The sequence below is a fragment of the Miniopterus natalensis genome, chromosome 9, assembly GCF_054644295.1.
Source record: "Miniopterus natalensis isolate mMinNat1 chromosome 9, mMinNat1.hap1, whole genome shotgun sequence".
Lineage (NCBI taxonomy): Eukaryota > Metazoa > Chordata > Mammalia > Chiroptera > Miniopteridae > Miniopterus > Miniopterus natalensis.
The window spans coordinates 57,304,264-57,331,121 of record NC_142089.1 but is presented as its reverse complement, the minus strand read 5'-3'; the positions used below and the strand labels follow the sequence as shown (position 1 = coordinate 57,331,121).

At 42.2% G+C, this 26,858-nt stretch overlaps 1 pseudogene; it reads right to left on the bottom strand.

The window, feature by feature from the left end:
- Positions 1 to 24,149: 24,149 nt before the first annotated feature.
- On the bottom strand, positions 24,150 to 24,551 carry LOC107525130 (small ribosomal subunit protein eS24 pseudogene; annotated as a pseudogene).
- Between the last annotated feature and the right edge of the window lie 2,307 nt (positions 24,552 to 26,858).

Here is a 26,858-nt window from a genome sequence, read left to right as displayed (position 1 = left end):
CAGTAAAGAAGGCATTCTATAAGCACTTAGATAGTGGTGTTGGCAAGAGCAATGAGATCAAGGAAGGCAAAACCATACCCAAAGTAAGTGTCAATCCCAATAATGGAATTGGGTCTGATGTAATAATTGTCACCAATTGACTGGCTAGTCTCCTGAATGATGTGCCTTATCTGTACTAGCCTGTGCTGCTGGCAAGATCAGTATTCAGCCATGGCAAGAGCTAGATCATCCTCAGCCAAGGGGAGTTGATACTGCTGGGTCCATGTCTCATCTCTACCCCTGTCACAAGGTCAGGCCATTCATGAACTCATTGCTCAAGGAATGGCCATGGAGAGAGATGCTCAATGACATCCAGAAGACGGGTCATCCTCTCTACTTGATTGTAGACACTGTTAACTCACTGTGAAGGATGCTCATGGGAATAAACATGAAAATCAATAATCCTCACCTTATGCCTTTCCTCAAAGGTCCATTCATATGCCTCTTCCCTAAACTTCTTTATAGAGAAAGCCTGCAAAAATGGACATCATCAACTGGTCATCACTGTGGGCCACTGAGAATGTCTCTCAGAATTTTCTGTTCAAGGGGCGAAAGAGAAGCAGTTCTACCCACCAGTTGCCATCCTTATTACTCAAGGGTTGCCCCGACGGACTTTAGTCTCTCTGAAGGTCTAGGTTTGTGTATGTGTGAGGGCTAAGTGGGCTCCTGCAGATATCCAACCAGGTTATCAGAGAAGCTCATGCTAGAGAGCATAAAAGATTCATGGTCCAGCTGAGACACAGTCCTGGTCTGGTCTTTCTTGGGTACAGCTGGTTGAAATAAAAGGTGGGCTGAAAGGATATGAGGCAAAGCCTAAAAGGTGTCTGATATACCCTCAAAACCAGGGAAGCAAGCATGATTGTAAGAATGTGTTAAATTATGTATTTCCGATAATTAGATAATAGGATGTTTAAAAATATGTGCTAATTGTATGGTGCTGCCAAAAAAGGCAAAAGTTGTTAGCAGAGGAAGAGTCAATGTGGGCTCCAGTTAGCAGGAAATAAGCTAGAGCCTTGAGGCACGGCGAATGGGGAAGCTGAAGATTCTGGGTAAAGGGTCCCAAGGAAGCTGAATGGAGCTGAAGTCAAGGACAGGAAAAGAGATGCCCAGACTGCTGAGAGTACAGAGATGCTCTTGATTTAGACAGATGTTCTGCCTTGCTGCCTCCTGCAAGATTGACTGCCGTCTTTGTTGTGATGCAGTAAAGCACATGGTTAAATAAACATGCTTTGGAGTGAGACAGATCAGATTTGAATCCTAGCTCTATTGTTTGGACAAGTTCCTTAACCTCCTCAATGTTCAGTTTCCTTATCTGTGAAATGGAGATAATAGCAGTGCCTATTCAATAGACTTCATCGACTTACAATGAGGATTAAATGAATTAATCTATGTAAAAACATTTAAAACAGTGACTCGCTCATAATAAGCCCTAATAAATATAAGCTATTATTATTATTATTATTATTATTAGAGAAAGTGCAATGGCTTTAACAGTTAAAGGAAACCTAACTAGAACAAAATAATAAGACCAGGAAGCATTTGGCAGTTAGGAGAAAACAGCTAAATCCTGTTTCCATGCAACAAAGTTCAGAAAAATTATTCGATCATGTTTTCCCCAAAAGTGCTCTGAGATGCCAAGGCATCTCAGAGACAGTCACTCAGCAGAAATTCCTTTTAGCCTCCGAGCAAAGAAAACTAATGAAACAACAACGGACAAGTTGACATTATCAGAATAAGCAATAGCAAAAGGGCGCAGCTCCTTTTGGAACCTATAGCGCATATGGGCAGCTTGGGCCTTTTCTCATTTCTCCAGTGTACGGCTGGATTAGCCAGGCAAATGCAATCTGCCTCCGCATCAGATGAAGAATATTGCCGTGCAGAAAGCGCTGCAGCTGCCGGCGACGGCCCCCACGCATCCGGGGAATAGGATGGTTTGCTGCAGCCAAGTTATTTTGGGGGGAGAAACAAGACTTCTCTTCCTACCTGAGCTGCCCACTGGGCTTCCTTTATACTGCTCATGTTTTGTGTGAACAACAAAAAAAAATGTGTAGAAGATTCTGAACAGAGTTGAGAGAATATCAAAGCATTTAGACGTTGGTTTGACAAGTTCTCCAAAATATCACGAAGAGTTTCCTTTTTGGTCTTCTGCCTTCAAGGTGCACTCTCTCCAATGCTAAAGTTCTTTGTGAATCCGCCTTGGCAATTAGCGTGAAGACATAAGTGACCTTTGGCAATCATTAGCTCCGTAATCATTATCCGCTTTCCCTTTATTCCCCAACAGATCCTGACCCACTTCATTTTTGTGTTATAAAAACCTGCCATTATTTTCTAAGTTCACAAAGGGCCTTCTTTATTTTTTTTCTTTTATTATGAAAGTAATACTTGCTTATTAGGAAAAAAATCCAATAGTTTAGAATGTTACAAAGTAAAAAGTAAAAGTTTCCCTCTACCAAGAACCACCTTCATCCCACTCCCTGCGAGCTTACTACTGACAACAGCAAACAGTGCATGCGTTAGACAAGCCCCTTTTCTTCAGAGGATTGTGCCCTACCACACACGTAAATATGTGCATGTTAAGTACTCTTTTAATTGAACAAAATTGAGGATATCTTTTCATGTGTCCACAAAGACTTATCTCATTCATTTTTTTTTTTTAAATCCTCACCAGAGGATATTTTTCCCATTGCTTTTCAGAGAAAGTGGAAGGGAGAGAGAGAGACAGAGAGAGAGAGACCGATGTGAGAGAGAGAGATTGGTTGATAGTGTCCCACATGTGCCCCGACTGGGGCTGGGGGTTGAGCCTGCAACTGAGGTATGTGCCCTTAGCTGGAATCGAACCCGAGACCCTTCAAAACTCAGGCCGACACTTTGAGCCAAACCGGCTAGGGTTTACCTCATTCTATTTAATAACTTCAGAGTATTTATTATGTGGTTTTACCAAAATGATCTAACTAATCCCTTATTAATGTATACCTAAGACGTTTCCAGTTTTTCTCTATGACAAACCATGCCAGTGTGAACACCAACATATATATAATCATGTACTTGGGAAAGTGCATCTCTAGAATCAATTCCCAGAAGACAATTTTGCTGAATCTCATGGTATGTGCATTTTGACAGCTATTGCTAAATTTCTCTTTAAAAAGTTGAACCAATTTACAGTCTCATTAGCAGTATATGAGAGTGCCTATTACCCCACTGGTTCCCAAGGACCCTGAGTCTCCTGAGGATGTAGCTTTGGCTTTGAAATTAGGCAGACCTGCTTCTGACCCTGGCTCTGCCATTCACGAGCTGTGTTTCCTCTTTTAAGTCACTCAGCCCTTTGGGGTCTCAGTTTTATCACCTATAAAATGGAAAAAAACAAGGTCTTTAGGATAAGTTTGCTGTGATAATTAAGTGAAATAATGCAAGCGAAGAACCTAGTACAGTGCCTGCCAGGCAGTAGCTCCTCCGCATGAGCCATTTCTCTTAACTGCAGCTCTGTGACAGGCCACTCCCATTGCTCGGTCTCCTTTTCCCGGGAGGCCCTTTTCTTATGCTCATGGTGAAAATTCTCATGTTGTAGTAACAAGAAACACACATGCTGGGGTTTGAGAATCGCTTTCCTTTTCTTCTTTCTTTTTTTAAAATTGATTTTTAGAGAGAGAGGAAGGGAGAGGGAGAGAGAGAGAAACATCAATATGAGAGCTAATATTGATAGGTTGCCTCCTGCACGACCCCTACTGGGGATGAAGCCAGCAACCCCCAGGGTCACAGGAGGATGCCCAACCAACTGAGCCACACCAGCCAGGGCTCCTTTTATTTCATCTGTACTTTCCATGCATGTGGTCAGGTGATGACACCTCTCTGAGGTATCACTTCCAGAAATGTGGGCATCATCAGTTATTTGGTTCCAGAACTGGCAGTTTAACTATCTGATTGCTTTTGAATCACCTTTTTGTGCAAATTCACCAACCCTAAAAGATTACAGAGAATTGAGTAATGAAGTGCCTCTTGTGAAGTTTTCTCCTTCAGAAAAGGATTTCTGAAGAATTCCTCATGAAGGATTCTGTGTAACCCTCACTGTCCCCACTCCTGGCCCCCAAATACCCCTGGTCTCATACAAAAAATATTAAGATATAAGTGGCAGCTTCTTGTCATTCTCTACTTTTGTAAGCTCAAGGAATAGCAATTCAATCCTTGGGTGATACTCCTAGCTTCATTATAATATGCACATTCCCTGTATAAATGCACAGTTTCTTCTGATTTCAAACCACTGAAGACAAGGGGATTCTAGCTTAGCTGATTTACCACCCAGCAACTCAGCCCACTTTGACCATTTAATTTTATTATTAAGATCTGGAAGAACTAAAGGAAAGACCACCTCAACCAAGTCCTTTATAAGAAAGGGTTGTACCCAGTGAGGATGCAAGGAAAGCAGACCCATTCAAAGACATTTCCTTCTCCAAGGGATGTTCAATCTTCAGGGCTCGTCCCCAGTTTCTGCAAAGAAATTCAGCTCATAAAGCTCGGACGGCTTTGCATTGCAGGGAATGAGACGTGATGCGGTCTGCAGCGAGGCCACGGTACACCTGCCCAGTTAAAAAATCCGTGTGCACTTCGGTTGCAAGGAGATTTTAGTTTTAGCATCAAAAGCCAATACCAGGTCATTTGAATTTATTTTCCACTTCGGTTTGCCCATCTGCTCCAGGAAATCTGATTTAAATATGTTTTACCAGAAGCCCTCCACAGGCTCCAAGTTACCTAGCAACTCCGTTTCCTTTAGTGAGTTGGTTCCGACGTAGTCTTCACAACCTGGGAGGATGCGTTTTTAGCCTTGGAAGTTTACGAAGTAAGAATTAAATATTGAAACTGCCATTCTCACTCTGCATGAATGTAGAATCTATTTAAATTACATAGAGTCTTGGGGGCTGTATTTCTAAAGAGAAAATTTTAATTAACCTACATGACCATAAACTTGAATGAAATAGTTCTGTTTAATTTGCAGTAACCAATCCAAGCACAGTGTTGCTCAGCCTTAATTTAGGATCTTTAACAAACTCTAAATTGGTGCTTTGCATTTTATGCCTGCTTTGGTATGTCAAAAAGATTTCATTTTTCTGGACCTTAGCAAATAGATTCCTCAGGCCATGATGAGAATATTCCTCAGACCTCTAGGTCAAGCACATGCAGAAACACTACTATTCTCCAAACGCATAAGAGTTCTAGGTAAAGTATTGAATATATATATCTAAAATAAAAATATAAAGCCATAATCTTAAATGAAAAAGGAAATCCTTTGTGAACTAGAAATAGAAAGGAAAACCCAGTGGTTATCAAGGACTAAAGCAGCACAACCCTCAGGAGCCAAGAGCAGATTAGGCCACCAGGGCTAGAGTCTTAATACCAGCTGGGAACTGAGACCCAACAACCCCTGCACAGAGTAGGAAGACAGAGCTGAGCTCCCCACATGAAACAGGGAGCCAAAGCCCGTTTGTCTGCTTATGAGCAGGAACTTTTCCCATCATCCAAGGATGCAGCCAAGTATGCACTCTTTGCTATGCCCAACCAAATTATTATTCAAGAGTAAGGATGAGCCTGGCCGGCATGGCTCAGCCATTGAGCATCGACCTATGATCCAGGAGATCAAGGTTCGATTCCCAGTCAGAGCACATGCCTGGGTTGTGGGCTTGATTCCCAGTAGGGGACTCGTAGGGGGCAGCCGATCAATGACTCTCTCATCACTGATGTTTCTATCTGTCTCTCTCCCTCTCCCTCTCCCTTCCTCTCTCTGAAAACAATATATATATTTCTTAAAAAGAGTAAGAATGAAATAATATTTTCAGACAGAAAAGGACTCTGAAAATTTACAACCCCCAGATTCCCACAAATCCAAATCGGTAGTACAATAATATAAGTCTAATAGCACTAATGATGTATGTGCTTAAAACAAGTTGGAGCTAAAGTTCTAGACAATTACAGGAGCATTAGTTGGGGGTGAGAGGTGGGTAGTTTTGAGGAAAATTGCATTGTTCTAAGGTGTTTTTTTGTTTGGAAGGATAATAAAATTTAATTTAATTAGGTACATGTGGGATAGGGTAAAAGTAGGTTTACAGGTGTGAGTATGTGAAACAGAGTTTATTCTTGTATTATTATTTATTTTATTATTTTCCATACAAACAACTGTAAGCCTACTTTTGCCCCACGCTGTGTAAGTACATATGTAGAATTTTAAAGGGTATGGCTGTGTTTCTGAATGAAGCCTTGAAGCCTATGACACCAGCTCATACTATGGAGACATAAAATTGAGGAAACACTGAGAAGAGGCATTTACCATCAGCAACAAAAGTAAAAATAAAAGAACAGTGACTTCAGTTCTACAGTGAAGCCAAATTACCAGCAATGAGCAGGTTTTGAGCCAACAGTATGAAAAGGCCTAGATCAGTCACAGACAAACATGCCTGTTAGTGGACTATCCAACGCAGTGGTTCTCAAACTTTTTGGTCTGGAGACCCATTTACACTTTAGAAATTTTTTGATGCTCAAAAGAGCTTTTATATGTGTGGGTTATGTATAGATTGATATTTACCATGTTAAAAATCAAAACAGAAAATTTTATTTTATTTTATTTTTTATTGATTTGAGAGAGACAGAGGGAAAGACAGGGAGAGAGCTTGATGTGAGAGAGAAACATAGATCGGTTGCCTCCCATACAAGCCCGACCAGGGATTGAACCCGTGTGACCTAAATCTGGGCCCTGATCGGGCATTAAACTCACAACCTTGTGGTGCACAAGATGGTGCTCCAACCAACTGAGCCACCTGGCCAGGGCAAAACAGAAAAATTTAAAACTCAATAATACACAAGGACATAGTCCATCAGCTGTCAGAGTAATGATGTCATCACTATCGTATAACCTTTGAGAAAACTTCTGTGAATGTGTAAGAGAGAAAAGGTAAATTAAGTCTGATGTTACTGTGCAAATAGTTTTGACCTCACAGATCCTGCTCCCACGAATGGTCTAAAGTATCCTTGGGGGTCCCCAGACCATATTATAAGACTTGCTGTTCTAAGAGATAAAATCTACCATACCTTTTTTTTAAATTTAATTTTTAAATTTATTTTTTTATTCTTTCTTTTTTTATTTTATAATTTAATTACTGATGTCCCCTTTCTAACCCCACTGATCCCCACCACCCCATATCCATCCCACCCCCAAGCTTTCCCCATACCAATGTCTGTGTCCATGGGTTATGCTTATAAACATGTAAGTTCTTTGATTAATCTCTCCCCACCCACATCCTTTTTCAATGTCAATTTGTATGTACCCTTTAAGGTCCGCCTCCATCTCATTAAGTTTTAGATGTGTGTTTCTGCTTTTGCCCTTTTCTGAGTTCACAGAACTCATTGCCAGAAAACACTTGGCATTTATTTTAAACATCTTCGATAGACTTGTTTTGTTTTACAGTTTGATTTTTGTATAGATGTGTATGTCTTTTCTCCTCAATTTGATCAGGATTTCAGTAGGGCAAAATACACATACTTTAGATCTTTTTGCCTGAAAGAATTCATGTGGAATTCTATGAAGTCAATAAGAATTAATAATGTTTATAATGGTGCTGAATATATAAGTTAGTTGTAACGACAATGGCTACTCTTATAATGATTTGGAAAATTATTTTATCATAGATCAATAAGGCAAAAGGGAGCAAACTGAATCTGGTTCTTCTCTATTCCTGATGGTCAATAACGTTTGAGAGCAACCAGTGTTCAAGGCCAGAAACATGGAATCATCCTCAGTTTCTAACTTCTCATTTTCCATCCAATGGGCCTGTAAATCCTGTCAATTCTACTTTGGAACTAATTCCTGAGGTGACCCCATCATTCCTACTGTCACTACCTCAGTCAAGTCTCCATCACTTTTTACCTTGAGTATAGGAACAGCCTCTTTATAAGGCCCCCTGGACCTGCACCCTCATCTCCAGTTTTCTTTTTTTTAAATATATCTTTATTGATTTCAGAGAGAGGAAGGGAGAGAGAGAAAGAGAGATAGAAACATCATTGATGAGAGAGTCATTGATCGGCTGCCTCCTGCACGTCCCTGACTGGGAATGGAGCCAGCAACCTGGGCATGTGCCCTGACTGGGAATCGAACTGCGATCTCCTGGATCCTAGGTCAACACTCAACCGCTGAGCCACGCCTGGCCGGGCTCTCTAGTTTTCAAAAGGGAAAGAGAGTGGGCTCCCCAGACTGATGTGGAAGCCAAAGATTTAGTTTAAAAACTTGGAGCCTCAGATTGGTGAACACATTGACAAAGAAAGTTTGTCACAGGCCCTAGAGGGTTCCTAGGTTGGAGGTCATTTGACTCTCTCGACAGCATCAAAATAAATTGCGAGACCCAGAGTACAGATACTGTACTAATTAAATAAAACTACTGTACTTCTTCTAAGGGGTTTCCATGACCCTGACAGACATCAACAGGAAAGGAGGATTCTGTAACTCAACAGGTAAAGCCAGATTATAAATGGGAAAGGAAGCCCAATAAAACTACAGTGTCAAAGGGAAGAGTATGTCTGGTTGGAAAGCTTTGAAACACCAACTCATTCTTCTATTTAAGATGCCTCCAGGGACTGAAAACAGAGCCCTTCTTAGTCACTGTGGACTTGGAATTCAACAGACCTAAGGAGAGTTGGAGAGCCACACTTGGTAAATAGAAAAGCTTCTCTATTTGAAAGTCTGTGAGGCAGAAAACATTATGTAGGGGCTTAAAGAACCAAACCAAGACCAAAGAGTGGCAATTACAGGGAACTGGAATTTGGGTTCAACATTAGAAAATATTTTATAATAGCCACCCTGCTGTAAAAGGAAACGGCTTCCCTCAGTGAGCAGTGAGCAGCCTGCCCCAGACATGCTCAAGCGGAGGCTGCACAGGGGTGTTGAGGTGGGTTTTGAGCATCCGATGGGCAAACCACTCGGCAGGTATATCCACTGAGGTCTACTGTGTGCCGGAAACTCCTCTGCATCGTGCTTTCTTTGGCTCTCAAAGTCTTACGTTCCAATGATTCCAGTTTATACGGAATCACTCCTCCCTGTCCTCTGTTATTTTGCCCTACGTTATCTGTACGACTGGTCATTGGCCATGCCTGCTACAGTTTAAAAGGCCTGTGAAACCACAAAATAAAATTTTATGTTACTCATATGTAAATATTTAAGAGCTAAAGCTGAGAGAATGCCACTGGAGAGTAGGAAGAGGGTGTCTCTCTGGCAGCTCCCGGCAAGCTCTTTATGGCAGTTTGGTTTAACAGCATGAGCTTGGGACCAGACCTGCTCAACTCTGCAGTCTCAGTTTCCTTCTCTGTCAGATGGGGGTGATAACATCTCCATAGGTTGTGTCTGTAAGTTGCGTGGCTTAGTGCCAGCATATGATGAGCTCCTGGTCAGCCTCATCAAGACTACTATTAGGCTCCGCACAGATTCGGCCCAGGCTCTTAATTAACGCCACACCCGGTACACAGTGAATGCTCAATAAATGGCATCTCTCTGTAGAACTAGCAACAGCGAGGGTAGTAGGAGTATTAGTAGCAGGACCTAAACCAGGACTTTAAACGTGCATCTTTCCAAAACACGGCAGTGTGATTTTCATGCTCCCTCTTTTTGCTTTGTGGTGATCAGATTTGTGGCTCAAGACTTGCCGTGTTCTGTGTTCCTCCCTTTTAAGAATGGGGGGGCCAGACTAACACCCTGACATTTTAGGAATAAGATTTGACTTCCAAGATTTGCACTCTTTTCTCTGAGAAAGAGATTGTGAGGATGATGAGAAGCAGTAGGGAGGCTTGGAAAGGCCGGTTCACCTAGCTCAGTGCCATGCCAGTTAATGCCAGTTTGGGGGTTAATTATTAACAGTCCTCTTTTCACTCAAAGTGGTCACAGTTTGGATGACAAACTATATGGTCTCTCTAAACCTAACACTCACCACCCTTAACTGTAGCCATTTAAACTTAGAACAAATTGCAGACTCCAAACTATATTCAATTAGAATGTTTTAAAAAGCGACTGTCACTTTTAAGTGCTTGTGTGTCACTCTCCTGGGCATAGATGAACAGCACATCAAAATTGTCCAAACAGGACCATTTGCAAAGAATTTTCCTATTTCCCTGAGTATCTGAAATGTGAAATTGACACCATTCTTTTTTGCAGGAATCTGTCTTATAATAGCATTTATCGTCTATCCCTCTGAGAGCCTAGTGAAAAATGAGTGGGGGCTGGAGGAGCCCAGGTGACTCTCCCTTTCCATGCAGAAAATTTAGCAAGGAGATCTCCCCAAGCACCCCCCTCTCCCCCCACCCCGGGGATGGACAGGAAGGTGGTAAATGAACAAGCAGTTCCACAGCCAGCCTGCAGTCGAGTGGGTTTGGAGAGTCTTTCTTTGGCATCAGCTGCTCCACACTCCCCAGATCAAATGTCAGCTGCCAGGACCAACTGGTGCCTCCTGGAGGTCTTTAAAAAATGATTTTCCAGCTGTGAAAGGCTGCGCCATTGTTCTGCTGTTTGGCCACCTTCTCTCTGGCTGGCCCACTGGCAGCAACCACGCAGGGCAGCCAGAATGAGTCAAATCAAAGGGGCGACAATGCAGCAGCCGCCCAGCCACTGTCCCTCCTCTCTCGGCTGTCTGATGTCAGACCATCAAAGGCCCCGCATATGGCCCTGTGCTCCCTCATTCACCTCACAGGCCTCTAGAATCTTCACAAGTCAGAGGAGGCGCCAGGAGAAAATTTGCGACCCCTGAGGGTGCCCTAGGGGTGGTTAATAGCCAGGGAGGGTGACAAGAAAGGGGGAAGTTTAGTGTGCTGTAGTTCTCCATTGTTTGGCTAACAGCCAGAGGTTGACCTTGAGCTTTCGTCTGCCACATGGCAGACGCAGCAGCCCGGCAGCCGGGCAGCATGTTCTGAGGGCTCAGGAATAATGGAACTTGAAAATGCAAATGATTTTTAATGACTACTCCCCTCCCCACACCCTGCCCCACAGCTCTGTGTGCAAGAAGGAACGCTTCTCAGCTTGCTGGGGAAAGTCACCACTTGCTCTAAGCCGAAAAGTGTTAATAGAGACGCGTCCTGCCAAGGCCTCTGCCTGCTGTCTGGGCCTTACAAGCTTGACTTCCGTGGATCACAGAGAAGTACCGTGGCTTGATCCCAGCTCAAGGCAGTGGCCAAAGGAGACTAGAGATAAAGACGATTTTATGAGAATGATGATCTGGTACTTAGAAGGTGAAGGTCTGAGGGTGCACTTACCTGACACTGCCATCGGGCCTCTGTGTGAGGCTGGTCAGCTGCGCGTGCTTCTGGGGCTGGTTTGCAGCACTGCTTTCACACGCCAGCTAGAACAGCAGACAAAGCTGGGGGGGAGGGGGCAGATTTCAGGGGTGCCTGCTGCTCTGCCACACACAGGTGCCTCCTTCCTTCCAAGGGCAGCTTGTGAGAGAACCGAGGGGCTTGACTTCATCTCTGATACTGTTCCCGGATCATTTGAATCAACCTCCATCTCCTTGTGGGATTCATTCTTGCTTTAAAATCTGAACCCAGGATCTTTGGGTGGCATAACTGATGCTTAAGAAAAGAAACTCCCCCCCTTTATTTCCCACGTCTAAATTCTGATCCTGGTGCATGGCTACATCTCCTGTACCTCCACAGGGCTTGCACGTAGGCAGGGAAGCTCTGTGTATGTAATCAAAGGTATAAGACAGAGCAGGTCTATGAAAATAAATGCAGGCTGTCATACTTTTGATTTCAGTATCTCCCAAAGTTATCAGAAGTGTTTTGTAAACTGTAAAGTAATATACAAATGTAAGCAGTTGTTGCTATGGTTATTTTATTTTCTAAAATGCCTTTTCTTAAAATGCAGAAGTGATCTCTCCTGTAGAATTTGTTGTATGAGGAGAATCAGATGAGCACAAAAAGCACTAGCTTTCCCACATGGCTGTTGTTCAAAATCTGTTTCCAAGAGTCACACTCGTGCTACTGGTATTGTTTGCCCCCAAATCCTCTGTACAAGCAAAATAGAGGTGTGCGTCCTCTTAAAAATGGGCCTCGGAAACAAAACCAGTTTGCAACAAATTATAAGGAATATGAGACTAACATTTTAAATTGTAAGATACACAACATGAATTAATTAGTGGAAATCTATCTATTATTAGATGCAAGGTATCTCACCGTATATTAACCACCGCGTCTTCATAAACAAGTCCCATCTATGATGGCTTCTCTGTAGGCTGATACCACTTGCATAAAGAAAGGAAGAAATTAAATTGGAAGCTCTGTGAATATAGCCTAGTGCTGAACATCTCATTTGCCATTATTTTAAAAATCTACATGTCTTTTTCAAATGCTTAAATTATTCTTACTAAACTATATAGGCTATGAGCCTGGATTTATATAGTTGTTCTTGGAATGGGCTTTGAAAGCATCATGTGGTGATTTTTTTCAAAAAGGAAAAAGTTGCTTGTGGAACCATAGACCATTGTCCTGAAGGACAAGAAATCAGTCCGTGTTTCTGTAAAGGTGGTTAACCCGAAGGCAGAAACAACTGCTCAGGATATTTTGCAAATTTACATTTATATTTGTTGATTCCATATTAAGCCGTATAAGCAGGCACATAGAAGGTAGAGCCCTCTTTTAATTAACCCTCTTGGTGTAGGCCCATGTGATTAAATATGACGGAGCTGCTCCTGGGGTTTCTGCTACTGAAAATACTAACAATAATCATTTGTTTTGTTTTTATATTTAAACACATTATTGCATAGCTCGGTGCAGAGATAATTACCAATTTTATCTCCTGTGTTTTTCTAATGTTCATTAATAACAATAAAGGGTGGTAGGTTAAAAACTCATTTAATTGCCTTTATGTTAATGACATTATGAATAGCCTTAGCTACAAGATTCTAATTCTGTCCAGTACCCTCTTTCTCAGTGGAGCCCCAGGAGGGCTGCTCATTTTATCAGCATTACTGATTCAGAGTTTTTCCTTGCAGGTGGGTTTTTGTACATAATCAGAATTAATGCACAACACATTTTGCAAGGAATGGAGTAGAAGCACTCGGAATAAGTAATTAACTAGAGTGCCGAAGGAAATATGCTTGAGCATTTTTTAGCTTATTCATAAAACATTAAGAACAGCCATAAACACAGCAGAAACAATTTCCTAGTAATGTGCTTTTAGACTATTTTCTGGCTCCTTTTTAATTAAAAAAAATTTTTTTTCACATAGGGGAAAGATTTTTTAAAAACTAAAAATCCCAGAGATGCAGATAAAATGCCCGATGTGTTACACTTTGGGGTTAGGTGTACTTTAGTGCTGCTGGCCCCAAGCTGGCAGGGTCTGGGTTCCATTTCCCTTGTCTCCCCCGCCCCCATCTCCATCACATAATTTATCAGGCAGGAAAAAGAGTGAATGCAGCTTGCAACTTCCCAGGGAGATGAGGTTACCCCACTATTCCCAGTCTCTAGCATTAACCCCCTGGCGTGGGAGAGAATGCGGGGAGGACGAGGGGGGCAGGAAGCAAAGGGGTAGTGAGTGTAGTGGCCGCTTCGGTGCACCGCCCAGGCCCCCCTAGACTGACACCCTCCTCCCTGCAGCCCTTGATGGCTGAAGGCTCAGCTGAGTCACTCTCTTTGGGTGATCAAGGTCATGCCCCTACCCCCACCCCTCAGCATCTTGCATCCAATGACTGGCCAATAAGGGGATGTTAAGGTCTGGCCCCCTTGGCCTCAAGGTGGGATATTCAGAGGGCCATCTAGATATCAGAGTGTCCGGGGGGATTAGCCGGGGCCTTCATCCCGCATCCCTCATCCCTCCTCACAGATGTCGTTCCAGAGAGCTCTGCCCAATCAACCTCCTATAACTCTCAGAGTTATTTCCCAGGGGCCCCGGCCCAGGACAGACAGGTGAGCCACGGTGATGAACTGGCCTGTCTCCATACTGTCCGGTGGGCACTGAGCGGCAGATACTCCTGGGCCTCTGACCTTATTGTCCACTTAGGATGTTTTGGGCACAGGGCTTGACCCCTGAATGGTGCCAGAAGCAGGGTGAAGACATATCGCCCTCACACTGAGCAAGCATCACATGAGCCAAGGCGTATGAAAATGTTTTTAAAATCACAGACCTTAGAGCGAGATGGGTGACTTCACATACTAGCTACAGTTTTTGGACAAGTTACTTAACATCATTGAACCTCAGTTTTCTCATCTGGAAAGTGGAGCTAATAGCACAGGCAATGTTTGTGTGGCGTTTAGCTCAGTGCCCAGTATGTAGTAATGCTCAATAGGTTAGACAGCTCATTTCCCCCCTTGTCCGCCTTCATACAATGACTTATATAGAGAGTGTGATTTTAGATACTGAAAATAATTTTCGCTATCAGCCAGACCAGTTTCTTTGATTGATGTTAAAAATATCCCTGGTCTTCATGGAGTTCAGCATGCAACCTCAGTGGGAGCCCACAGAGGAAGGTGGCACAGGCCCAGCACAGAGCTCCCGGTCAAAGGAAGAACTAAACTGGAATATGCATGAGATCCCAGGTGACTCAGCGCAAGGCCACATTTAGTTCTTCCAAATACTGGTAAGGAGACGTATGCAATGACATTATTTGCTAGGCACCTGGAGCCTTTAATTTATTAGCTTATTTAATTCTCACAACATCCTTAATTAGGTATAGTTATTGTGCCCATTTTACAACTGAGGAAATTTAGGTTCAGAAAGGTTAAGTAACTTGCCTTAGGTTACTCAGCTAATAAGTTACCAACCAAAACCTTTGCCTTTAACCACGCTTATAACAGAGAACCCAAGGCTTGAAAATTTATTTAAAATTACCCCCAATATATCAATATTTTTCAGCCAATTAGATAGCTCATTCCTTTTTATTAAAAATATCCAAGAATTCATGTCCCATCCAAAATCCATTTTATGGTGGTGCCTGGTACTAATATTTCATAGTAAAGTCAAAATATCCTGGTGCTTTCATAAACAGAGGCCTTGCTTTGCCTATAACATCCTAACTTGGAAGCACAACTCCCTTGGTCTTAAAATTAAAGATACATGTTTAGAAAGCCCAGTTTAAGAGACATGGAAGTAATCATGGTTCAGAACAATGTCACATCAGAATTTGGTTAATTTCACTGCATATTCAAAGGTGCATTGAATACAGGTATATTATTTCCTTATACTACTATAAGGTTGTAGAGCACATACAATTTTATCCAATGATTTCACACTTACTTGACTTCATCACAATTTGGTGGGTTGGATATTAGAGCCCCATTTGCCAGATGTTAAGATTCCACTTCTTTAAAGAACCTGCCCAAATGACAAACATTCACTTGGTGGTAGAGATGAGTCTAGATCCCATTCTCTAGACCTTTTTCTATTCAACATGTGGTCTTTGGACCAGCAGTGTCAGCATCACCTGAGAGTTTGTTAGAAATGCAAACACTCAGGCCCAACCCAGATCTGCTGACTCAGAATCTGTCTTTTAACAAAGTCCCCATAAATTTGTATGCATATAAATGTTTGAGAAGCACTGTCTGGGAGCCTCCCCCCAGTTCTCTCTCCTCCAGAGTCTAGACTGTAAGGTCCATGAAGGGAAGGCCTGCATCGGGCTTGTCCACCACCTGATCCTCAGCACTTGCATGGTGCCCAGGCCCCAGGAGGATCTCCATTAGACGCATCAACAACGGTATCGCTGGGTAGTGTGGCCTGCCAGCCAGCTAGTGTCTGCATCCCTTCCCACAGGAAACAGAATGATTTCCCATGTTCCTCAAGGTCCACCATCAGCACAAAGGTATTTGCCTTGTTCATTTGAAGAAGGCGGAGTTGTGCTTGAAAGAAATACTGAAGCCTGGGGATTTCAACCCTATTTCTCAGCCTCCAGAACAAGTGCGTACAGGGAGCAGGAACATTGCATTGTGTAATTCTTTAAACGAAAACAACATAAATGAAGAGAAAGGGTCATTTATATCAAATGCTACTAATTAAACGAGAAATAATGAGCCCTGCTGAGAAAGAATACAGTCAGAGAGAGCAGGGAAAGCTTCCTGCCAGTAAAGACTAGCAACAGTCTTCCTGGTGGGATAATTATGACTCCTGGAGGTGACTGTCCGAGGCGAGAGGAGATAAATACCAGGGAAGTGCAATGTGCTTCCAACCCCATTACCAATGATGCTTTCAGGCCCCAGCTCTGGGTCACAGGTTTTGAACACACTAAATGCCTATTCAGTGCTGCCCTTTCACCCGAAAGATCTCAGGGTAGGGGAGAGATGTGCCACCAGCCGAGTGCTCCCTGCCCTGACTCATCACTGAAATGCTCTAGGAATAAATGATGGGGGAGGGAATTCTAACTGCACTCTGCTCCCCCACCCAGAAAGTGATTTCTGTTTCAAACAGCTGATAGGACAACAGTGTGGTCCTCAAAAAGCTCATGCAGATGATCCCCCCAACCCCCTATTTTTCTTTAAGATGGCTCTGAAAACAATATTTTAGAAGCAGGAGACTGGTGGTGTGGCAGTGACCGTCTCCTCTTCAGAAAACCAATGCAGACTGAGCTTGCACGAGGAGGTACTGATTTATAAGGCGCCGCATTGAAAATGGCTTGTTTTTTCATTAGTCAGAACTAGTTCATGGCTCTGATAAAAATAAGAATTTAAAACATAGACTGCAGAGTATGTTTGACTTCCAATTTGTCCTTGGGAGGCTTGGGGCCTAAGTAAAGGAGGCTTCACAGAGAAGTCAAAAGGCTGCAAGTCACAGGTACCACAGGGCAATGCCCTTACGACCTCCGGCTCTGGGACAGGAAGACCTGGGTTTGAATTCAGCCACACTCAGCCTTTCTGGCACCGAGGCCAAGACTCCCATTCCTCCAGGTCTTGTGTCCTCACTTGTAAGATGTAGCTGAGCCATAGAAGCTACTTCTCGGGCGGCCGAGTGAGGCTCTAGGTAAACGGTAGCTGCTCTTGCTATGCAAATGAACAGTTTCTATTTGAAAATCTTTACAACTTTTACATTTACGTATCATTTACTTTTTGTGGGACTGAAACAATGAGGACTGAGAAAAGTTATCTGGGGCCTCTTTCTGGCCTTTAATGAGCTTACGAACTAATTGGGGAAATGATATGGGGACGTGAAGCTATTAAGGAGAATGAAGAGAGACTCTGATGAAAATCAGATTAGAGATGGTGGCTGGGAGAGGAGAGAGGATAGGAGAGGGGACCGCCCAGTGACATACCAGGCAGGGGCAGTGGGGAAGGTCTTCAAGAGGAAATAAACGGGACCATGACAGCGCCCTGGGGGACTTGTGGGTTTTGAGAAGGGGGATGAGCTGCACAGCAACAAAATCATACTAGAGCTGCTCTTGAGCTACTCTGGTACCTGCCAGGCAAGTTTTACTTGGGAGTGCCTCTGGCGAGCCTGTGGTGCTTGTCTTTACGGCAGCCTGCGGATTACATTCTTAGAGGCTCTTGGGCAAGATACTCATTCACTCATGTTTATTGAGTATATCATATATGCCAGGCACTGGGGATGTAGATATGAACAAGACAAACCATGCCCCGGTCTTTATAGAGCTTATATTCTACTGGTAGAGATATAAAATAAGCACATACATAGGTAATATCATCAGCAGAGATTAAGCAGGGCAAGGAACGGGGGAGGATGGCAGGTGGCTATTTTATGTGGAGTGACTGAGAAGGTCTCTTTGAGGCAGTGACCTGTGAGCACAGGCCTGAAGACTGGAGGAAGAGTATTTCAGGTGGAGGGAACAGTAGGTGCAAAGGCTCCAACGTGAGGCTGCCTTTCCCACCTGGAAAGTGCAGCTAGAACGAAGTGAACATGGCTGAGTGCCGTGTACAGACTTCTTCCATGGCATGCCAGTTACGTCTGCCCAAATGACACGCTAATGAGTAAAGCAAAGCTCAGAATCATTGATCATTCCTCCAAAAGTAAGTTAACAAATGGAGTTAAAGGGATATTAGCGATGCAGTTGGCATTTGCAAGCTGATGAATTCATTTATCCAAGGCAGACTTAAGATGTGTCTGGCCCTGGCCGGGCTGCTCAGTTTGAGAGTCATCCCAACATTCCAAGGTTGCAGGTTCGATCCCTGGTTAGGGTGCATACAAGAATTAACCAATGGATGCATCTCTCTAAAATAAATTTTAAAAAAGATGTGTCTGATTGCGTAGGCTATAGTTCAAAGGGTGGCCTTGGATTGAATTATTTTCCATGTTTCTACTTGCTAAAAACCCCAGTGATGATTATTATTTAGTAAAATTAATGTTTAGTAAAAATCCATGAAACAGGTATATTTCTGGATACGAGTAAATGAGTGCATTGTGTGCAGGAACGGTCATCCTGGGACTTCCCCCTGAATAATACCTTATTATTGTCTAACACCAATAATTCAAGTGACAATGTGTTGTTGCAGGTCTGTTAACCTGAAATCTTGAACTAAATCTGTCAAAAGTTTTCTTTCTTTTTTTTTTTTTTTTGGCAAACTGGCTAAAATGTTTAGTGACAAGGAAAAAAATACCATGGAAGCAGTATATTAAGAAACCTTTGTTTCAACATGAAGGAAGAGTGGTTGTATTTAATAATTTCTGCCACCAGTCTGATATTCCAATTTCAATTTGCCCATTTCTTCAACTGTGCTGGTAAAATGTAGGCACTTAACATGCAAACAATAATACTTACATCTTCTCACTAGAGGAAGAGATAATTATTGACATGGATATATAAATAGTATGTTCTTCAACTCCTTGATTCCTTAACCTTTCTGTGGAAAAGACTCTTGGGACATTATTGAGGAAAAAGTGGTTTTTCCTTCCAGATGGATTTGTTGGCTGGGGCAATATTTTTTGTTATGCCAATAAAATGAAAGGGAGACAGAAAATCAGGCGACTGCAGAAGTGGTTAGTGTGGGACTATTACCAAGGCAGAAATGAGGCCAAGGAGATGATAAATGCGTGTCTCTCACCCACTCCATCAGCGGAAACCTGACCTGGATCCTCTTTTCCATCTGAGCTCCTAGCAAGCCACCATTTTTCACAGCAGCACTTAATAGTGGACATTAACTCAGCCCTCCCCAAAAGGGCTGACCCACGGTCTGCACTCAGTGCTTCTCCAAACTGTAATCACTTGCTCACTCGGTAATTTTATCAAATAGCATGCACCTTTTCCAGCCACTTATTGGCCAATTAAGTCAAGTTCTCACTGAGGGGGTCCAGCTGGCTTCAAGTTCTCTTAGATGAATTGATTGAAGACATCCTGCAATCTATGAACCCAGTTTAATGATCTAGGTGATAATACTTGTAATTCTTCTCAGTCAGGGGAATTCGCCGCAGCTGTTGTGGGCAGAGCCGTGGCCTGACGCGCTGAAGTACCAGACAAGCATTAATCCGCCCTCGGAGCGCCACGGCGATGGCTGCAGTGTGGAAAGGGGAGTTTAAAATTCACTCGGCATTGCCAAGGCTAGACAATCGGACGTATTTTTTATTTTATCCCACTGTGAATGTTTTCTTAAGGTGGAATAAGGGAAGAACACGTTACCGATAGCGCTGCATCAGGAATGGTGACATGCAAATAAAGGCCCGTTCAGTGTAAGTGCTGAAAGCGGCACAGCGAATGCCTGAGAGACAAACGAAAAGCACCGCTTTATGGTCAGAACACAGTATTTTCTACAATATTGGGGTGGGGCTCCAAGGACAAAAGTGATTATTTTTATATGAAGTGTTTCAGGGAAGACATAAATGGTAAGAGTTTGTGCTCCCACCCCCTGGATTCCTGGCTATTGAAGTGATAATGAAGAGGTGTCATACAGTGACAGGGGCCTTCAGTGTATCTCCGAACACTTTTTTGCACAGTGACATGTTTTTACAAAGTAATCATTAAATCATTTGCTAGCTTTCTTTCCTATCTGCGCATTTGCTCCCTGAACCATCGAAACGTTAATTCTCCTCCCTGTGAAGCAAATGCTGTAAATAACACTCGGGAGGTTTTTCTGGGTGTTGCAAATTCAGGATACTTAGGAACACTGTGTCCTACAGCGGGTCTGTGAAGTTTATGTTTACAAACCGAAAAGCTGGTTTTGATTTTCGTACGAAAGTGGCAGCTGTGATATTAATTTACGCTGCGCTGAGGAGCCACTGTCACTCTCTTTCTGGAGAGTGGGTTCCTTTCGCTGAGAGGTGTGATTGAACTTGGCTTTGGGGATGTGCGACTTGCTGAGAAAGGCTGGTGCTTTTGATGAGATTTTAAATTCTTTCCAATGATGCAGGGGAAACTACAAACTAGGAAGAATGTGTTTTCAAGTGGAGTGTAGGCTTTGGTGGGAAAACTTAATTGGGCCATGGCCATACTTTAAATTTAGGGGTCCAAATTTAACCAAAATTGAGAGAAGGGAACAAGGAGTGATATTTTTCTTTCATTTTTCTAACCAGGAAAAGGCAAAGTCAGGTGGAGCCTTTGGGATCTGGTAATAAACAAACTGAGTTTTCTCTGAGAACAAAACATCTGATTATTCAAAGAACTCTTTTCTGCACTTCTTTTTTTTTTTTGGCCTCTATATGCCGCCCCCCTCCTTTGTTAATGGGTTAACCTAACTTAACATGTTCTAACTGCCGTGAATGAGAAATGTTATCCAAGTGGAATTAATAATAGCTAACAACAGATACTTGTCACATGCCAGACCCTGGTTCTGAGAACTCTACATTGATTAAACTCAGTTAATATTTACAACAACCTATAAGGTCAATGCTATTATTACCCTCATTTTACAGATGAGAAAAATGGAAGAACAGAGAGGTTCACAAACTTACCCAAAGTCACACAGCTATAAAGTGCCAGAGCCACAGTTTGAACCAAGTAGGCTGGATGTAGTTTCTACATGCTGACTTCTCAAAGTACAAAACTTCAAGTTCTCTGTTTTAACTTTCCAGCCTGTTTCCCATGTTATCTCTACAGGACAATAATTACAGAAGAGCAATAGGACAACTGATGTCACAGTAAATAGAAACCACAACTGTTCCAAGTGTTTGTCTTCAGGAGGCCTTACCCCAGGTCTACAGTCTATCCTCCAAAGAGCTCAAAGCACTTCATAAAGTTACTTGAGTCATCAGTATATCAGAAAAGTCATAAGGGTAGGTATTCTACTCTTTTTTCCCCCCCACAAATCAACACAAAAAAGTGAAATGTCAGGTTGACTCTAAACTTACTCTCTTGGGTATTAGCCTGGTTTCTCCTTCAAGCTTACTTTATCTCATCGAAACATGGACACACATCCCTTTCCATACATATTCAGATTATTTTGGGGGACAAAGAGTCTCTTTTATTCGAATCCACTGCTGTTAGAAAAAATTGATGTTGTCAAAAATTAGGTCATACTATGCAAGTGAAAATTTGGTGTAGAGATAGAGATGTAGGAGGGGGAAAAGCTAAATACCATATGAAAGATAACCTCATTTTTGTCTAAACTTTACAGATGAGGAAAATGATGCTAAGGCCACCTACCAACTTTTGTGTTTTACTGCCTGGGGCATCTCTCGCAAGAAGTAAAAATATATTACAATATGAAATTATTTTAATTGAGTATTTATCTATTTTCTTTTAAAAGTGCATGATCTCTGTCATAGATCACGGCCTCTTGTTATACACTCACATAGTGCTCTGTACTTTCCTTCTTAGCATTTATCACCATTTTAATTAATTAATGCATGCATAATTGCTTATTTAGCTCTGATTTCCCTAAACAGAAAGTTCCATGAGGGTATTAAATGTGATTGCAGTTTCTCACAACAATATCCCCAGTGTATCTGGCACATAGTAGGAGCTCATATATTTACTGAATGTTATAAATGAATGACTGAATGACATATTTTTGTTATTGTTTACTAATAGTAAAACATAGGTTTGTTTTAAAGTAATAAACTTCATTTTTTAGAGCAATTTTAGGTTCACAGCAAAATTGAACAGACAGTGCGGAGTTCCCACATAGCCCTAATCCCCACACATACACAGCTTCCTCTGCTATAGACTGAAACAGTGTTTTAAGCTAAGAATAAAACAGTTCTGCTTGGTTTTCTAGTCGAATGTGGAATGTAATAGCTGAAGAATAGCAAAGCTGATTAAAAACACGAGGCCCCCCAAAGAGTGTCTTCAATAAGACAGGGGTTTGTTTCTCTCTCGAGAACAGTGTGGCTGATTCAGGCTGAAGGGGTAGTTCTGCTTCATGAAGCCAGGGTGGATCTGCCATCCTCAGCATATGGCTTCCAAGCTGCTCAGCTTGTCACCATTTCCAGCTGGTAGGGAGGGGGAAGAGCCAAAATCCGGCACATGGAGAGCTTCTGAAGTTGGTGATGACCCAGAAGCTGCACACAGCTCTTCCTCTCACATCCCATTATCCTAAACTTTAAGCCCATGGTCACTGCTAGCTGCCAAGGAGGCTTGGAAACGTAATTGCAAGGTAGGTGGCCATGTGCCCAGAAATATGGGAAAGATGGATTTTGAAGAACAACTAGTAGTGTGACACACACCCATGAACACGAAATGTTTATTAAAATAGGTAGTCTGATGAGCTTGAAAGAAGAACCAAAGCCCTAAAACTCTGGTTTTAAAATATCTCAAAAGGCCCTTCTCACCAGTATGAAACCACTTCATTCATTGGCAACAGGAGTTTTAGAAATGGAAGGAAAAAATTGTGTTATATAACAAGAGCAAACTAGGCAAAAGAACAGAATAATGTGAGGAACTGGCTTTTTGCTTTTCACTCATTTTCCGAATCATACCTTTCCTTTTTTAATGAAGAAAGTGCTGTAGTAGGCAGGCTCTAAGGTGAAAATAATGACCTCAGCTTCTTGGTATTCTTACCCTTGAAGTCCCCTCCCCTTCAGCGTAGGCTGGACTTACGGAATTGCTTCTAACAAGTAAATACACCCCAAGAGACAGGATACCACTTACCTGATTAGGTTACAAAAAGACTGTGGCTTCCACCTTGGGACACCTCTCTTGCTCTCTCTCACTCATTTGCTTCAAGGAAAGCCAGCCACCACACTGAACTGTCCTATGGAGAGGTCCATGTGGCAATAGCCAGTGAGAAACTGAGGCCCCGTCCGATAGTCTGTGAAGAACTGAATCCTACTAACAACCAAATGCAAAACTTAGAAGCAGATTCCCTGCAACCAGAGTCTTCATATGAGACCATAGCCCTGATCTAAAGTTTACTGCAACCTCATGCGACACCGTGAGCCATAGGCCCCCAGCTGAGCTGCACCCAGGTTCCTGACTCATAGAGACTGTGAGACAATATATGTTTATGGGTTTAAGCCATTCAGTTTAAGGGTAAGTAGGTGACTAACACAAATGGATGGATAACTAATTCAGCACTACGTAACTCATGCAAATGTCAATCACTATGAAATAGTTTCTAATTTTTCTATAAATTCTCTGGTAGTAATTTTGTGTAATGAGCATCTTTAAGTGGTCTAATTAACCAAGACTATAACTTAATCTGATGGTTTCCAAAGTCCACTCTTGGAATCCCTAGGGGTCCCCAAGACTTTTTCAAGGGATCCATGAAGTCAAACTATTTTTATAATACTACTGAAATGTTATTTGCCTACTTCACTCTGATTCTCTCATGAGTGTACAATCGAGTTTCCAGAGACTACATAATGTGGGGTAATGTTATTGCTCTGACAGCTTATGAATTGTATGCTTCTGCAATCTTGTGTTTTCTAGAATTTACTAAGGTAGATTTAGGGATATAAACATGCATTTTTGAGATTGACTCCGTTGTTCAAGTCCTTCTGTGCTCTAGTTATCTTCAGTTATACCTGGTATAATCTCTGTAACCTTGATATTGTCCAATGAATTGTTATTTTGAAATTCCAGTTTACCTTGCATCTATTCAGGAACACAACAAAAAGTATACTTGCGTTGTTTTGTTTTGCACTGATATTGTAGAATTTTCTCAGTTTAAATTTTTAATATGGTAAATGTTGGATAGACATAACCCCATAAACAAAATATCCCTGCATTCTCATTTTTTTTCACATAAAGTTCTTAGTTTACTAATCCTATCATGAAAAATCTGCACAGTCATCACAAAGTCACTGAAGAATCCTTCCTCCTTTGTTTTGCCAGCACCAGCATTGGCCTTTGCAGTTCTTGACTGTCTTCGTTTCTGCTCTTCTGCTCTTCTGCTCCCTTTTTTCTTGAGGTCTTCTCCTCATACAGGCCATGCCTTGCAAGACTATGTTTGGGTTCGTTTTGCCTTGCATAATCCAAGGAATCAGAAGTCATACCAAAGCATCGTTTATGAATTATAAATTGTGTCTTGCCACCACCAAAATGAGTTCTGAATCCAAATACAAAGATGACGTCTAGTATGGTCTTACAAATTTTGGCTAGTTTTTCCCGAATTTCTGTCTTAGGTACTGCTCCCTTCCCAGGGTGAACAATGTCAGTGACCATTCGTTTCTGCTGAAGTAGTCTGTCGGTCATGGTCCGGATATTTACTGTGTCTTTCATAATAATGGTCAATCTTCAAGCATGAAATATTTTGAAGAGTATAAAGGGGTTATGACAGCAAAAAGTTTGAGAATTGCTGGTTTAATCCATCAACGGAAAACATGACTGAACCTCAGCATTGAGCTATGAACTACAAGTAACACAACAGTATAAGCATAACCCGTTCCCTTAAGTTGCTTCAAATCCAGTTGTAGAAATAAGACTAATTTGTTGCCTGAGGTGTAGACTGTAAAGCCAAATGTTATAGTAGAGACCATAACTGGGTTGGAAGTCTGTGGAAGGGGGCGGCTGGGGTGGGGAGAATAACTGGGGAGTGATTAAGGCCAGAAGAAAGGCATTTCAGTGCTTCCCGAGAGAACCCCCCTGGCTATGAAGAGAAAACGGTGGGGAAATGTGTTGTGGAGGGTGCGGGAAAAGTAGTGCCAGGTCTCTAGCAGCTCTCGGCCACGTGTTATGCTTTGATTTGGGGAACCTCTGGGGGGGTTCTGCCTGCCAAGTGCTTTCAGCTTGGATGGGTGACCTGTTAGGCATCTCCCTCAATGGTAGACACAACTCTGACCCACACTTTTTATAAGTAGAAAACTTAGAATCTTATATCCTGTTAGTCTCAAGATGTTTTCCTATTTGGGGGTATTTCAGCACTTATTTTGGTGAAAAGTTAAAAAGTTATTTGACTGCTTCTGTTTGATCAGTAGGAATTAGAAAACTTGGGCTCTAGTTTGCCATGTAAAGGCATAGGATGATCTTCAAGTAACTTCAGCTATCTGGCCATCAGTTTTACTGTCTGTAAAAGGGAGATGTTTTTCCTGCACCTACAATGTAGTTATAATGATCATACAATAGAATTTATATGAAAGTGCACTGGAAACTGTAAAGCTCTGTTTAAATTCACAATCATATAATTTTAATTTTTTTAAAAAGCTAACGTATTGAGCACTTACTTCATGCTAAGCTCTGTAATAAGCACTTTCCTCACATTATCTCAATTACTCTTAAGTGTGTCTGGTCTTATTAAATTATAGCATAGCATTGACGCCTTCATCAAGATCACAGGGTTCATGGCACACAGAACAGAACGTCATAACAGTAAATGCTTTTTTTAATAAAAAAAAAGAAAAGGCAAAAATAAAACTAAGAAACAAGAGTTTATGTTTACTGAAAATGTCCTTAATTCTTGGACTTTGGGGAGCGGGAGAGTTTGACCTCCTTGACCTAAAGGCGGTTTATCTGGGCCCTTCTTTAAAAAGGGTAGGGTGTCCAGGGTATAGGATGTCTGTAAATTACAGCACAGCCTCCCTTAATGGAGACACATTTTGTTTGTTTTTTTGGTCAGAAACTTTATAACCAGAGGGGTCCATTCTAAGATATAGAAAAGGGAGTGTAATGCCATTAAAAAGCAATAAATCTTGACTGATAGCTTCAAAGACTCTCCCAACAAAAAGATGTATCTGGAAGACTTGATGTAGAAGGAAGGGAGGTGAAGAGACCAAACCTGGCTCCTTCAGGCAAAGAAGGCGCAGGAGCAGGTGACCTGGGTTAGGGTACAGATAGGCTCCATGTGCTAGACCCAGTCAGGCCTCCAAGGAGAGAAGGGGACGTCCTGGCAGGATCACCATCGGGCCCCACAGATCACAGCACACATACAAATATATGTATTAAAGAACCCACAGGCCCCTCTTTCACCTGGGATGGTGATCAGCATTGATACAGGCGACGCACTCCCATGACCAACACCGTTTGAGACCCAGGGAAATGCCTCTCTTCCTCTCCTGCTCTTGTGCCTGAAACAGCCTGAAGCCAGGAGGGTTTGTGGATTGTGCCACCTTATGCAGGAGGCAGTGCCCTGGAGTGTGGGAGGATTTGACTGGCAGAAGCACTTGGGTAAGAGAAAAGACATTAACTTGTCAAATTCTTCCTCTCAGGTAGTGGGAATGCTATAGCTTTTTGCATAATAAAGTACCATTTCCCAAAAGCACCAAGTGTCCATCTTCTTACATCTTTTGTGTCCCACCTTGGTTCTGCAGGTGCTCAGGAATTGGCACAGTATTCACTGCAGTTGCATGGAGTAGAAGAGGAACATTTTGCAACTATTCAGCTCATTCCTAAAATTGCATGTGTTAGTCTAAATGTAACTTCTAGGAAGTATAATACTTAATTCTTTCTATTGGTAACTAGATGGCCTCTGAATGCTAAAATTGCAAATAATTTTACTGTTATCAAAATGTTTAATACTATTAATTAAAAATTTCAAAAATTAACATTAAAATTTAACTTTAAATA